Here is a 13,822-nt window from a genome sequence, read left to right on the forward strand (position 1 = left end):
TAAACCCAAGGAGAAACACGCCGAGGCACATAGTAATCAAATTGGCAAAAATTAAAGACAAAGAAAAAGTATTGAAAGCAGCAAGGGAAAAATGACAAATAACATACAAGGGAACTCCCATAAGGTTAACAGCTGATTTCTCAGCAGAAACTCTACAAGTCAGAAGGGAGTGGCATGATATATGTAAAGTGATGAAAGGGAAGAACCTACAACCAAGATTACTCTACCCAGGAGGATCTCATTCAGATTCCATGGAGAAATCAACAGCTTTACAGACAAGCAAAAGCTAAGAGAATTCAGCACCACAAAACCAGCTCTACAACAAGTGCTAAAGGAACTTCTCTAAGTGGGAAACACAAGAGAAGAAAAGGACCTACAAAAACAAACCCAAAACAATTAAGAAAATGGTCATAGGAACATACATATAGATAATTGCCTTAAACGTGAATGGATTAAATGCTCCAACCAAAAGACACAGGCTTGCTGAATGGATACAAAAACAAGACCCATATATATGCTGTCCACAAGAGACCCACTTCAGACCTAGGGACACATTCAGACTGAAAGTGAGGGGATGGAAAAAGATATTCTATGCAAATGGAAATCAAAAGAAAGCTGGAGTAACAATACTCATATCAGATAAAATAGACTTTAAGAATGTTACAAGAGACAAGGAAGGACACTACATAATGATAAAGTGATCAATCCAAGAAGAAGATATAACAATTATAAATATATATGCACCCAACATAGGAGCACCTCAATACATAAGGCAACTAACTGCTAACAGCTATAAAAGAGGAAATCGACAGTAACACAAAAATAGTGGGGGACTTTAACACCTCATTTACACTAATGGACAGATCATCCAAAATGAAAATAAATAAGGAAACAGAAGCTTTAAATGACACAGTAGACCAGATAGATTTAATTGATATTTATGGGACATTCCATCCAAAAACAGCAGATTACACTTTCTTCTCAATTGCCCATGGAACATTCTCCAGGATAGATAACATCTTGGGTCACAAATCAAGCCTCAGTAAATTTAAGAAAACTGAAATCATATCAAGCATCTTTTCTGACCACAACGCTATGAGATTAGAAATGAATTACAGGGAAAAAAACATAAAAAACACAAACACATGGAGGCTAAACAATACGTTACTAAATAACCAAGAGATCACTGAAGAAATCAAAGAGGAAATCAAAAAATACCTAGAGACAAATGACAATGAAAACACAATGATGCAAAAATCTATGGGATGTAGTAAAAGCTGTTCTAAGAGGGAAGTTTATAGCAATACAATCTTACCTCAAGAAACAAGAAAAATCTCAAATGAACAATCTAACCTTACACCTAAAGGAACTAGAGAAAGAAGAAAAAACAAAAAAGAAATAGAAGCCATTCTTTGATGAAAATAAAAATTTAAATATATTTAATATACAATATAAAGCATATTATATATATAAAGTATTAAATTTTTAGCTTTTTGTTTTGGACATTTTAAAACAAAGTAGGAATCATACTATAATGAATAACCATGTACTTACCACCCAACTTTGGCATTTATCATAGTTTTGTTGTTCTTCTTTGTCTCTTTTTGTGCTTTTTTTTCCCCTCCTGGAATAAAAATCAAGTTCCAGATATTAATCTCAACTATAAATATTTTCCCATGTACAACTAATAGTTATAAACTCTTTTTTAACACTGCCACAATAACATCACAACCAGCAAAAATAATAAAACTTCTTAATATAATCAAATCCTCAGTATGTGTTTGATTGTTTCTTTTTCCAATTACTTTGTTTGAATCAGGATCCAGATATGTTGCATTTGTCTATTATTCTCCTTACATGTCATTTAATCTGTATCAGTTCCACCTCCCTTTTTCCCCCATGCCATTTCTTTCTTGAGGGTCAGTTTGTCCAGAATGTCCCACATTCTGGATTTGACTGATTGCATTTTTGTGATGTTATTAAATATATTCCTATATTCCCAATATTTACTGTAAACAGATGGTTCCATCTATTAGACTAGACAAAGCACTAATTTTTTAATAAAAGTATTTCATTGGTTGTCCCAGGCATGTTCTATTTCACTGTGTCAAGAGGCACATGTTGTGTAGCAGTCTCACTTTTAGAGAGGAATTGATCGGGTATGTGAGCCCGCTCCATCTGTTCTAGAGCTCCCCCATCCAATTTCACCTCATGGTTGTAGCAACCACTGATGATTGTGACCAGGATGCATTATAGCAATATCAGTTGCAAAATGTTGACTCTATTTTATCGTTCCTCCTGCATGTATTAGCTGTCATTCTTCTAAAGAAAAAAATTTTCCTCATCAACTGTATGTTTATCCTGACATACATTCTGTATGAGAGGTAGTATAAGTACTTGATTCTTTTCCTTCGTTTGTCAGCTTTCAAAATAATGAATCAATAACCAAAAACCTCCAAAGTCTTGATGTAGGAAGACCTGTGTGTGTGTGTGTGTGTGTGTGTGTGTGTATTAATTTTACAACCAGGTTCTTTACTAAATTGTCCATTTGTAGTAGCTTTTCTGTTCTGAGGAGTAGCTTCTAGATATATTACCCTACCAAGATATATAGAGAGAGCTTTATCCCTTCCTATCCACTACCTACACCTCTAATTACTTTTTCATGCTAAATTCCTTGATTAGTACCTCCATTATAGCATTAAAATAGTAACGATAGTGGATATCCTTATCTTGTCATGAAGAAATTAAATCTCTGTGACCACAGATACACTTAAAGTGACTTAAATAGGTGGTACAGATGATTAAAACTTACTAAAAATATATATTGTACAGAATTATTTTCCAGAATAAAAACTAATTCCTAGAAATCAATACGTTTAAAAGAGACAACTTATTTTTTTCCTCTCTCATATTATGAAACCAGTGTTTCAGACTAGGTGGGCCTAAGCAAATCAGCTTTGATTTTTAGGTTGGTTAAGACATATTGTTATTGTGGGATACTTGTTTGTGTTGGCAAAGTGGAAGTAGTCGTTCACTCAGATTTATTTCTGAAATGAGCCCATGTCATTTATTTTGATTGAAATTTTCTTGAACAGGAGATATTTAGATGCTTGATCTCTCACACTCCCAATAAGTTATCTCAGCAAAGCAGCAATGGTCTGGATTCACTGAAGCAGCCAGTCTTCATTCACTCTGTATCATTCAGTTTAGACTTGGAAGGCATCACGTACAATGACAGACAGTGCTTTATTGTTTCTCTGTGCATAGAACCTTGTGGTTATGACTGGAGCCCACTGCTTCCATATCTAGTGATTTAAGAAAACTAAGTATGGGGTGGTCGGACACTCATAAGGAAGAAATCATAAGATATTTTTCTGCTATTCCACTTCCAGTTTGGTTTTTGCTCTAAGAACTCTTCAGAATTCAGAAGAAAGTGAATGAAACCGAGAGTCTGTTGTTTTCTGTTTTCTTCTTTTCTGTTTTTAACTTGGCATCCAAGGAAATCAGGCCAATTATCTTTCAAAAACGCTTGTCACGTAGGATTTAGGACATTTCTGGTGGTGACAACGCTCTCGGGGCGAAACTGGGTACTACAAAGGCAGTACAGGTAGGCAGAAAATTGAATGAAAGAAGACACCAGGTTTAAAGGGAGAGATGAAAGGAAAAGTGGTTTGATCACAAATGCATCCTCTCAAAACTGGTGGAGGAAAAAAAAAAAAAAAAAAAAAAAAAACTGGTGGAGGTGCCGGGGATTGAACCCGGGACCTCGTACATGCTAAGCACGTGCTCTACCACTGAGCTACACCCCCAACTGCAACTGATTTTCTTCGGCTTCCTTTCGTGATTTATAATCATTATTTCTTTGCTTCTCAAAGTTTTAGTAAATTGCAGAGGGAACGTGAATGTAAAATTCTCCATTTGCGTAAAATTCTCCATTTGCGAAACAGACTGAGCAGCGGCCTCATAAGAAAGCAACAGAATGAGACTCCAAAGGAAGGAGGCTGAAAAGAGGCAATCTGTTGTCTCGACAATCTGTTGTCTCTCACTCTCTCCAGCCTCCCTCCATTCCTGCCCTTTCCACATGTAAGGCTTCAGGTAGCTGGGCAGCCGGGGTACCCATTGAGGAGGTGGCGTTGGGAAGGAAGCAGAGGTGGAGTGAAAGCGGGTCCGCGCCTGCAGAGCTCCAGTTCCCGCGTCCAGCACCAACTCCCTTGGAACAAAGACCCTCAAATCATCTCCATTTCCGGAAGCCAGAAAAATCCACTGAGTGTTTCGTGGTGATGGCAGGGAACATCCCAGCGAGCTCACGATGTCCTGGACAGTAGGCGCCCAGATCGTCCAATTTAGCAACACTTACCTCCGGCAAAACCCTGGAGTCCCATTGCCTTGCGGAGCTAGTCGAGTGTGGGCTGGGCTGGGCTGGGATGTTATTTAGATAAAAGGTGAGCAGGCAAGGCAGGACTGGCTTCTGTTTCTCCGCGACCAATCCCTTGGGAACCAGGGAGCTATGAAGAATTATTAGTACCTCGGAAGGTTTGGGAAGCGGGGAAGCTTCCTATACTTTAAAGAGTTGGCCCGGGCCCAATTCACATGCATTGATTTCTCCGGCACGTCCAGCGCAGTCTCTCTTTTTCTCCCTCTGAATTTCAAACTTATTAAAATTTTGAAAAAAATAAAAATATTACCCCAAATAACCATATACCTTTCACCCAGACTTAGCTATTGTTAATATTTTACCCCATGTCCTCCCTCTCTCTCCCATGTGAGAGTAAGCTGCAGTATATCATGTTCACTTACCCTTAAATACTTTACTACATAACCACTGTACGATCATGAACTTCAGTGAATTTAACATTAAATAAATAGCTGTATTTAATCTACAGTCTGCATTCCAATTTGACCAATTACCCCCTAGAGTACAGGATCTAGTCTAGTGTCAGGTATTGTATTTAGATGACATGCCTTTAGATTTCTTTAATCTGGGACATTTCCTCAGCCTTTCTTTTTTTTCCATGACATTAATGTGCCATTTCAATAATAGTGTATTTTTTCTTTTATTTTTAAAAATAGAATGTCTTTCACTTTGGTTTTTGACTGATGTTTTCTCCTGATTAGATTCAGACTATGCATTCCCCAGTGGATTACTATGTAGATAATGCTGTGTGCTTCTCAAAGTATCATACCTGGAGACAGGTAAGGACTCTCTGTCACTCACTGGTGAGGTTAATTTTGATCCTTTTGATCCCTGCTTTTTAGGACAGTGATTTCAGACTGCAAATATCCTGTTCCTCATCAAAATCTCCCCCAAGACTTAACATGCACAGTCTGAGCAAATCTTTATTACGATTGTTACAGAATAATGATTTTCCAACTCCAGTCCTTCCACCATATTTACAGTCAGTGCTTGGCATGTTACTAAACAATCATTTGTATGGATTTCTAGTTTTTTGATGCTTTATAATTGATTATGATACTTAACTACTTTGGTGCACAAATAGTCCCAGATTTGGCCACTGAGAGTCCCTTCAAACTGGCTTCCTATGTCTGTTTGAAATGTCTCCCTCATTTTTTTGAGTCCTTTTTACTTTCTAAGCCACTGTCTTGTTCACACTCTCCTAGACTGAGTCTGTCCTCATGTCCAGTAAATAAACACCCAACACTGGGATTCTGCTCAACAGAAGTGGATGAGGGAGCTGATGATCAGGATGAGAATTTGGGCTGGGGAATTTGTTTTTGTTTTTTTAACTGAGTCCTACCTCCTCTGATATACCCAAAGCAAATAGGGGTAGGGGGGTGGAAATCACAAACATCAACTTGTTAGATGAAAGAAACTAACAGAGTGTATGATTCCTTTTGTATGAAATTTTAAGACTGCCCAAACTAATGTATGGTATAAGAAATTAAGTCAGTTCCTGTCTTGTGGGTAGTGGCTAGAACAGGACAGGAGAAGAGCTTCTGGGATACTGGGAATGTTCTCTTTCTTCATCTGGGTGTTGGTTACACAAATGGGTTCACTGTATGAAAAGTTGCCAAGTATAATTTGTGTACTTTTTCTGTATGTTTGTTATACTTCAATATGAAGTTTTCAAACACAAGAACGGTGTTCAGAGATATGTTATTTCAGTCGCTGGGGGGTTCCTCTTCCTGTTTCTGCCTGGGGTTTATCTCCACAAGAGATTTCCCTTCCACGGTAAAGTGTTTACCAAGGATATCATGATTAACCTTGAAGTAAAAGAAAAGAGCAATTCGTTATTGTTTCCTGAGATATGATGTATAGTGGCTAATACAGAGCATCAAGATGCACTATCAAAGTTCAACAAGAATCTTTTTATGTGGGAAAAGGAAAATTAAATGAACTAGTTTTTGGTAAGCTTTTATCTTCAGAGTACTAGAGAATTGTATGTGACCTGAATCCCCTGATTTAGTGTTTCTACACTTAAGTGGGAGTTCTCTTTTTTCTCTTTCTGTTTTTTTTTTTGTTTTCGTTTTTTGTTTGTTGTTGTTTTTCCATTTTGTTCTTAGGCAGACAAGGCAATGAGAAGTGATATCTGGATCGTTTTATTGGCATTCCCCCTCCTAAAATACTCTCAAATCCAATGGTGGAGTCTTGCCTCTGTCCCTCCAACTTGCAGCTCCCTCTGGAGATGCCCAAACATCCTCAAGATCAGTACTGACAGGGCCAGATTTCAGGTCCATACTCTCCACAGGGCAATGCTCTATAGCATATATTTCTTCTTCTTCAATTTATACTCATTTTAACATCTCATCAGAAAGTTCTTAAAAGGTTTTAAGAAACCACAAAAGAGGCCTAAGGAGCAAATTAGCAAGATCCCTTTACCTTCCCCAGAGGTCATGCTGGGCAATTCTGCTTTCTGCATGAGAAAGTCCAGTGAAACCTAATGTGAGACAGACATTTTTCAGGAGCAAACACCACTTGGATTTTGCAATAGAGAACACTGGCCTAGGGAGAAAAGGGGAACAGTATTATCTATTTGTTTACAGAGCCTTGCAACCTGCCAGATTTGGGGGTTGAAATGGCCTTGGAGATGTCTCAGGTGCCTGGGTTGGATATGTTATTTAATCTCTCTAAATCTCAGTTTCTTCACATGTAAACTGAAAATGATAATACCTATATTTCATGACTGTTGTGAGGTTTAAAGAAGAAATGTACAAAACTTTTATTCACTGGGACCTAGAACAGAGTGTGCTTTTACTATTTGGTGGCTATTCTTATTGTTGTTGGTATTAAACTGGAACTTCTCAGCCTGGAGTAATCTCGTTGTATCCCTTTGATAACCGCCATCTTCCCCAGCTCAGGAATTCCCCATGTCTTTGGGACTGTATATTATTTACTGGTCATAAGGATCTCTGAAGATACAAGGGGAACCACAGGGAAAAATATGACCCCTCTGTGAAATCAATCATATTACAGAAAAATGTTCTTTAAATACTTTTTCTCAGAAAACATGGTCTGGATAACAGGCTCACTGCTGTTAGAGAAAATAAGGATCCAGGTAATTTTTCGATGAGAAAAAAGGTTTTTTGTTACCTATGGAAGTAGAAATTTCCAAAACCTACTTTAGGTTAAATTGTTCTTTATGGATTTTTGGCAGGAGAAGGTAAAGAGGAAAAAGCTATGAGAGTGGAAAAATAGTGTTCAAGAAGGATTGAAAATAAAAACTAGGGATCACACCAAGCCCAAATACTCTGGCTTTTCTGTGGGAGAACTCACACATTAATAATATTTAGAATGAGAAGAGCAGAGAAGAGAAAAGAGGAGGACTAATGACTAGATTGAAGACAAAATTAGATGTTGTGCCTGTTTACAGTAAGCATCGTTGTAAAGTTTTCCCTAAATATCTCGGAGATATGCCCAGGAGTTATATCACTGGGTTCAAAAATATATGTACTGTGTAAGCCAAATTACAGCTGTCAAAGATATCTAGGTCCTAAACCCTGGAACGTGTAAATGTTACCTTATTTGGTAAAGGAGAGTGAAGATATGAATAAATCAAGGGTCTTGGTATGGGAAAATTATCCTGGATTATCTGGATGGGTCCTAAATATAATCACAACTGTCTTTATAAGAGGGAAGCAAAGAAGAAGAAGGCAATGTGTGGACTGAAGCTAGATGCTACACTGAAGGCTTTGGAGATGGAGGAAGCAGCCACAAGTCAAGTAATGCAAAGAATGCAGCTCTAAAAACTGGAAAATTAAAGGAAATGTTCACCAATTATGATTGACTAGAAGCTCTGATGGACCTCCTACTTCCCAACAGTTAGCCCCTAGATAGTGCACTCTTTGTGACATTTCTGGTCTCACAAAGAGTTGGAGAATTCTCTAGGGAGGTCACCCAAAACAAACAAATATGATATTATATGGGGCCTAAAGTCATTCAGGAGCACATGGAGCACAGGTCAGGGTGACTAGTGATAAAGCTCTAGATGTGGGAGCCCTGCCTAGGGTGCCTGGGAATCAGAGCAGTTGGGAACAAGAACTGCAGGAACCTGACCTGGATCAGCAGAGGAGCAGGTTATCTTGAAGCCAAATGGCAATAGAAATACAACTGTGGGGATGAATATTTAACATCAGAAGAGCAGAGAGGTGGAGGAACTGAGCCTGGACTTCTCCTTATGGGCCAAAACCTGTAGTGGGAAAGAAGTGGTTCAGGGTATGTTGTATGTTGAAGGTGAGTTTATGAAATTCAGTAAAGGAACATGAGAGGGAAAGAAGAGGGTCACTCTTCCAAAGTTGAGAACCGAAGTAGAGATTTCATAGGAAGGAAGGAGCTACAGCATTTGGGCATGTGAGAGTCTTTTCAAATTTCTCTCCAAAACTCTGCACTAAATGTAGAAAAGCAGTTGAACCCTAGTGAGTGACAGGGGTTTATTGATGCTGAGTTTATTTGAAGTTGTCAAGTTCAGCTTCCTCCTGGGGGTGGGGAGGGTGGGGAAGAATGGTGGTGGTGGTGGAATTGTGGAGGCAAGAGGGAAGGAGTGGATATGGAACTGGTGAAGTGGCCTGCCTGAGGTCACACGGTGAGTGGGACAGAACCACAACAGGACCCAGGCGTCCTGGCTCCTGCACTAGTGAAGATTTCCCCACCTGGCCCTTCTTGGTGGGGAAGGGCCACCAATCGGCTCTAAGACGCCAATCTGCTCTAGAAACAAAACGGCCCGGTCAGGACGCTTGCGGATTTTCTGCTGATACTTTTTTTCAACCACGTTTTCACCCGTTGCTGTGTGTCGCAGACTGATGAATCCCAAGCCCCAGAGAAGGTAACAAGACCGAAATGAAGGAGTCTTTCAGCAGTCCAGCATATTTCAGAAGCAAATATAAAAACTACAGAGCCAGGTTTTGATGTTTCCTGGTCTCTCCCAGAAAACAGGAATCCCGGGACGTGTTCTAATCAGGACGTAGGGAATTCGGCCCCTCGAATTCAGAGTACAGCGGCAGAGGCACCCTACTCTCTGGGAGAACACAGGGCAGCTGACTGGAGCCGCGTCAGCAAATCAGGGTTGAAATCCTGGCTATGTCCATTCATTCATGTGTTCAACAAGGACCTATGTATTTAAATACCGACGTGTACTGGTTTTACCTGTTCATTTTGTATGTGCCAAGTAATCGAACCACTCTAAGTGTCATTTTCAGTTTTATGGTTGCTGTGAAATGTATATAAAAAATATCTGATTGTGAGGATTGAGTCAGGATTAAACCAGAAAAGAAAGGCAATTAGATATAGTATGACAGAACGGAACTGCAGTAATGAAGGACATGATTTTGTCTCAACATCATCAGACGAGGTGGCCGAGTGGTTAAGGCGATGGACTGCTAATCCATTGTGCTCTGCACGCGTGGGTTCGAATCCCACCCTCGTCGTGAGGTTCTCTGGACCTTAATACTTTCAGAGCAACCACTGTGTGAGCAGGGTGTTCTTCACTAACTCACTTGCTACTTGTCATGTGGATAGTGCCTGTGAACATCTAACATAGCAACTTGCCTCAGAGCGGGAGGTGTACTTATATACACACGGACTTTTTCGAGGAAGAGCGATATAATAAAACATTGCCTAGATATACACAACAAATTATTATATGTTGTGTTACACTTGCAGGATATTTTCAGCCTATTTTTAACTGTACTGCAATTTTCACCAAGTTTGTTAAAGAGACAAAAGTGAAAATATATCCCACACGACATTTCCTGTTAGATCCAAGGACTCCTCCTCTAGCAGAACAGAAGAATGTCAATATTGTGTAGTTTCTGCTGTGATCTCCAACTTGTCAGAACTTTGGGGCAAAATATTTTTATATGTATATAAAATATTTTATAAAATAAAAGTTATTTAAATATTTTATACATAAAATATAGTTTAATTTAAAATTATTTAAATATTTATGAAAATATCATACATATAAAGCTATACAGAAAACTCTTGCATCCTTTCTTATTTTCCAACCACCTAATTACATTTGCCACAGATAGCCATTGTTATTAATTCCTTCCAGAATCATAATAAGCATATATGAATATGTACCACGTGCAGTAAATATATCTTTTTATCTCAAAAAGGGGTAACACAAATGATAACATAATATGCATACTGGTCTGTACCTTACCCTTTTCCCCTAAGCAATATATCTTGGAGTACTTTCCATATCATAAAAAAAAGTGACAGTTTATGCTTTTCCAAGGACACATGGTATTCCAACATATGAGTTACTGTATATTATTTAACCAGCCCTCTATTGGACATTTAGGTTTTTCCCCCCATCTTTTGCTTTTACAAACTATGCTGCAATGAGTAACTTTATACATTTATATATAATATTATACAGAGAGACATTTATGTATAAAGTTATTCATATATATGTAATTTTGAATATGTGCATTTGTATACTGCAAGATATACTTGTATACTGCAAGATAAATTTCTAAAAAGGAGTTTGCTGTGTCCTAGGATATGTGCATTTGAAATATTCACACCTACTGCCAAACTGCCCTCCAAAGGAATTTTATTAATCTGTACTCCCAGCCAGTAATGACTGAGGTCCTTTCTCCCTTCACCCTCCCCACTATGCTATGTTGTCAACTTTGGCTTCTCTGTTATTTTAGTAGGTGATAGTGATACCGCAGTGCAATTTAATTTTCATTTCTTTTACTACAACAAAATATTTGTTACATTTATAAAGATAGAATTTTTTTTGCTTTATTTTATTTTTTTTTTAAGGTAAGAGCAGTATTTGAAGTATGATCTCTAGGCTGCTTCAAGTGCTTGTTGTGAATGAAGAATTCTGGGCCTCACTCTTGATCTATTAAATTATGATCTCAGGGAGTGTGCTCTAGAATCTGTAATTTAATAAAGCATCCAGATGCTTCTCATGTTGATCTTAAAGCTTTGTGTCTGGCTGAGGTATCTATGTATTACATCCAATCACCCAGAATGCTCTCTATTTCTGTAAATGTTCAGCCCAGGAAATCTGCTCCTGCCTTAAATTTTACCAGCCACATCCTCATATCTTGGACAAATTTTAAAATCTGTTTTTATATCCTCAGGAAATTAGCTACCATTAATTCATTCAGTCGTCTACATTGGACACACATTCTCTACATTTACTGCACCCTCAAATCCTGAGTTAGCTCTCTTTTCTGAAAAAGCAGTTTTCCCAGGATGTGTCTATCAGTTCTTTGAGGAAACTGTCAAAGAAAAATTGCACCAGATGGAGTCAAACAGACAAGGAAGACTTTAAGACTATTGCAATCAGGAAGATTAAACTCCATTTGGAATGCAACAGAGGCAGCTGAGGATTTTTAGCCAAAGGGGCAGAGTAGGAGTCATTGGGTGGAAAATTACTGAAAGAAACTTGATTAAATATCAAGAGTGAAGGAAGGGGAACTTGACTGGACATCAAGGGTGTTGGGGGGATTCTAGATAAACTGGCTTAGCGGGATTCTTGCCCAGACTGGAATCAACAGGATTCTTTACTAAAACTGGCCTGGGCAGGCCAAAGATGGTTTGTAAGAGGGCTCAGAGGAGCTTGACACAAGTTTGGTCAAGGAGGGAGTCCTTGTTAATATCCACAGGGATTCCTTCAGCTTCCTTAAAGAATGGGAGATCCACAGACCAGATAAGGTCCCTACAGAAGTGTCCACATGCTCTCCCAGCTTGTTCTGCCTCCCTATATCAGCTGTTCCTTGGCCTTCTCTCCAGCCCTGGGTCACTTGAGTGCAGGTACCTCCTCCAGCCAGGTATGTTTCATTACTGTAACTTAGAGGCTTGGAATAATGTCTGAGTTGCTGAATTTGAGCTAGGACAAATGGGTCCTTGATGCTAAATATGACCATAATGATTATGTCATTAATTCTCCTTCAGTATTTGAGATGAAGTGGTTCTCCCTTTTGTTACATCATTTCCTAAAGTTCCAGGAGGGTGGTTGGAACTCTGGAGTCTATTTGAGGTTTTGGCTTTGGGTTAGGATGTTAGTGCTGCAGATGTCTGAGAACCACAGGCTGGAGGTGGCATTGGTTGGAGAGAACGCAGTTAGAAACACCCCACACCGGGAAGGCTATCAGGTCAGTTCAGAAGAGAGAGGATACTTTGGAGGATACTTTTGATCATACTAGCATAAACAGGGTTGAAAGAAGACAGGACCATACCTGCTAAGGCAACACTCCAAGCAGAAAATGTTATTTCCCCCTGCAATTAGCATCATCACAGACCATCTAAGTAGAGATACAATCAAGTGCTCATAGTGGGAAACAAAAGAATCTGTTTTCATAAACTTAGTAACCTTACTTTGTTACAAAGTCTCTGTGTAACCAATGGTAAATCATAATATGAGTCAATGAAATATTTATAGTTTAGTGAGTTACTGGAATTGGTGAGAGTAGGACTTGATTTACTTTTTGGTTACATATGAGAACATTAAAATGTTGAAGCAAGAAGGAACCTGAAAATAGATCACTGGATTTAAGGGTTGTCTATTATGACATAGAAGAGATTAATTTGTACAGAACATAGATACCTGTCTCTTCCTAATTTAGTTCCTGTCCAGCTGAAGGAAATCTTTCGTCCCACTCGCCTACGTTTCTCATTCTAATGGCAAATGAATGGCTATCTAGAACTAACTGGACTTTCTACGTTTGATCAGCTTTGTCTCCAACGTGATCTCTGTCTACACACAGAGTACTTTTTCAGGGGGACATTTCTTGACCCTGAGCCTCAGCTCCATAGAACCGTTTCCCGGGTGCTTCGGGTGCAGGTGTTTGACACTTTCTGGGGAGGTTGCGTTCAGAGTTTCGCTCCATTTCCCGCGGGCCCGAGCGGCGGGAGAGGGGAGACGCGGGGAGAGACGTGAGTTTTTCTGCTTGGACGGCAGGAACTGCGCGCTCCGCGGCTGCAGGCTTTCGAGGAGTTTCCAAGCCGGCTTCGCCTTTGAGGTGGGTGATGAGAACGAGAAGGAATGAGAGAAGGCAGAGGAGAGTGAACTGTCTCGGTGAAATGGGAATGGGAAGAGGAGGTGAGAAGTGACCCCGGACGGAGAAAGCGCGCTCCCGGCCGAGGCTCGGCGACTCGGCCGGCACGTGGGGTTTTAGGCTTAGGAGCGGGCGCGGCGAGGAGGCCTTGGTACCTTGGACGTTTTGAGATGCGGTCTCCATCAAGGAATTGCGCTGCTGGAGCTGTTCCGCCCGAGCCCTGAAAAGTTCATGAGGTTGCTGGGAGGCTGACCATTTCTAGTCAGCCTCCTTGCTATTGAACTTTGTGCAATTGGAAAGCTTAAATTTAAAGAATTCGTTAGTTCCCAGGAGAAGTATTCTGTCC

General features: G+C 39.6%; 2 non-coding genes and 1 pseudogene across 2 annotated transcripts; 2 read left to right on the plus strand and 1 right to left on the minus strand.

The window, feature by feature from the left end:
- LOC116762187 overlaps nt 1-13,822 on the plus strand; it is a 382,117-nt pseudogene that overhangs the window by 200,117 nt on the left and 168,178 nt on the right.
- Nucleotides 3,738-3,809, minus strand: TRNAA-AGC. The gene has a single exon. It is a non-coding gene; the product is annotated as a tRNA-Ala (tRNA).
- TRNAS-GCU lies at nt 9,798-9,879 on the plus strand. The gene has a single exon. It is a non-coding gene; the product is annotated as a tRNA-Ser (tRNA).

This window comes from Phocoena sinus, chromosome 11 (assembly GCF_008692025.1).
Source record: "Phocoena sinus isolate mPhoSin1 chromosome 11, mPhoSin1.pri, whole genome shotgun sequence".
NCBI classification, from domain to species: domain Eukaryota; kingdom Metazoa; phylum Chordata; class Mammalia; order Artiodactyla; family Phocoenidae; genus Phocoena; species Phocoena sinus.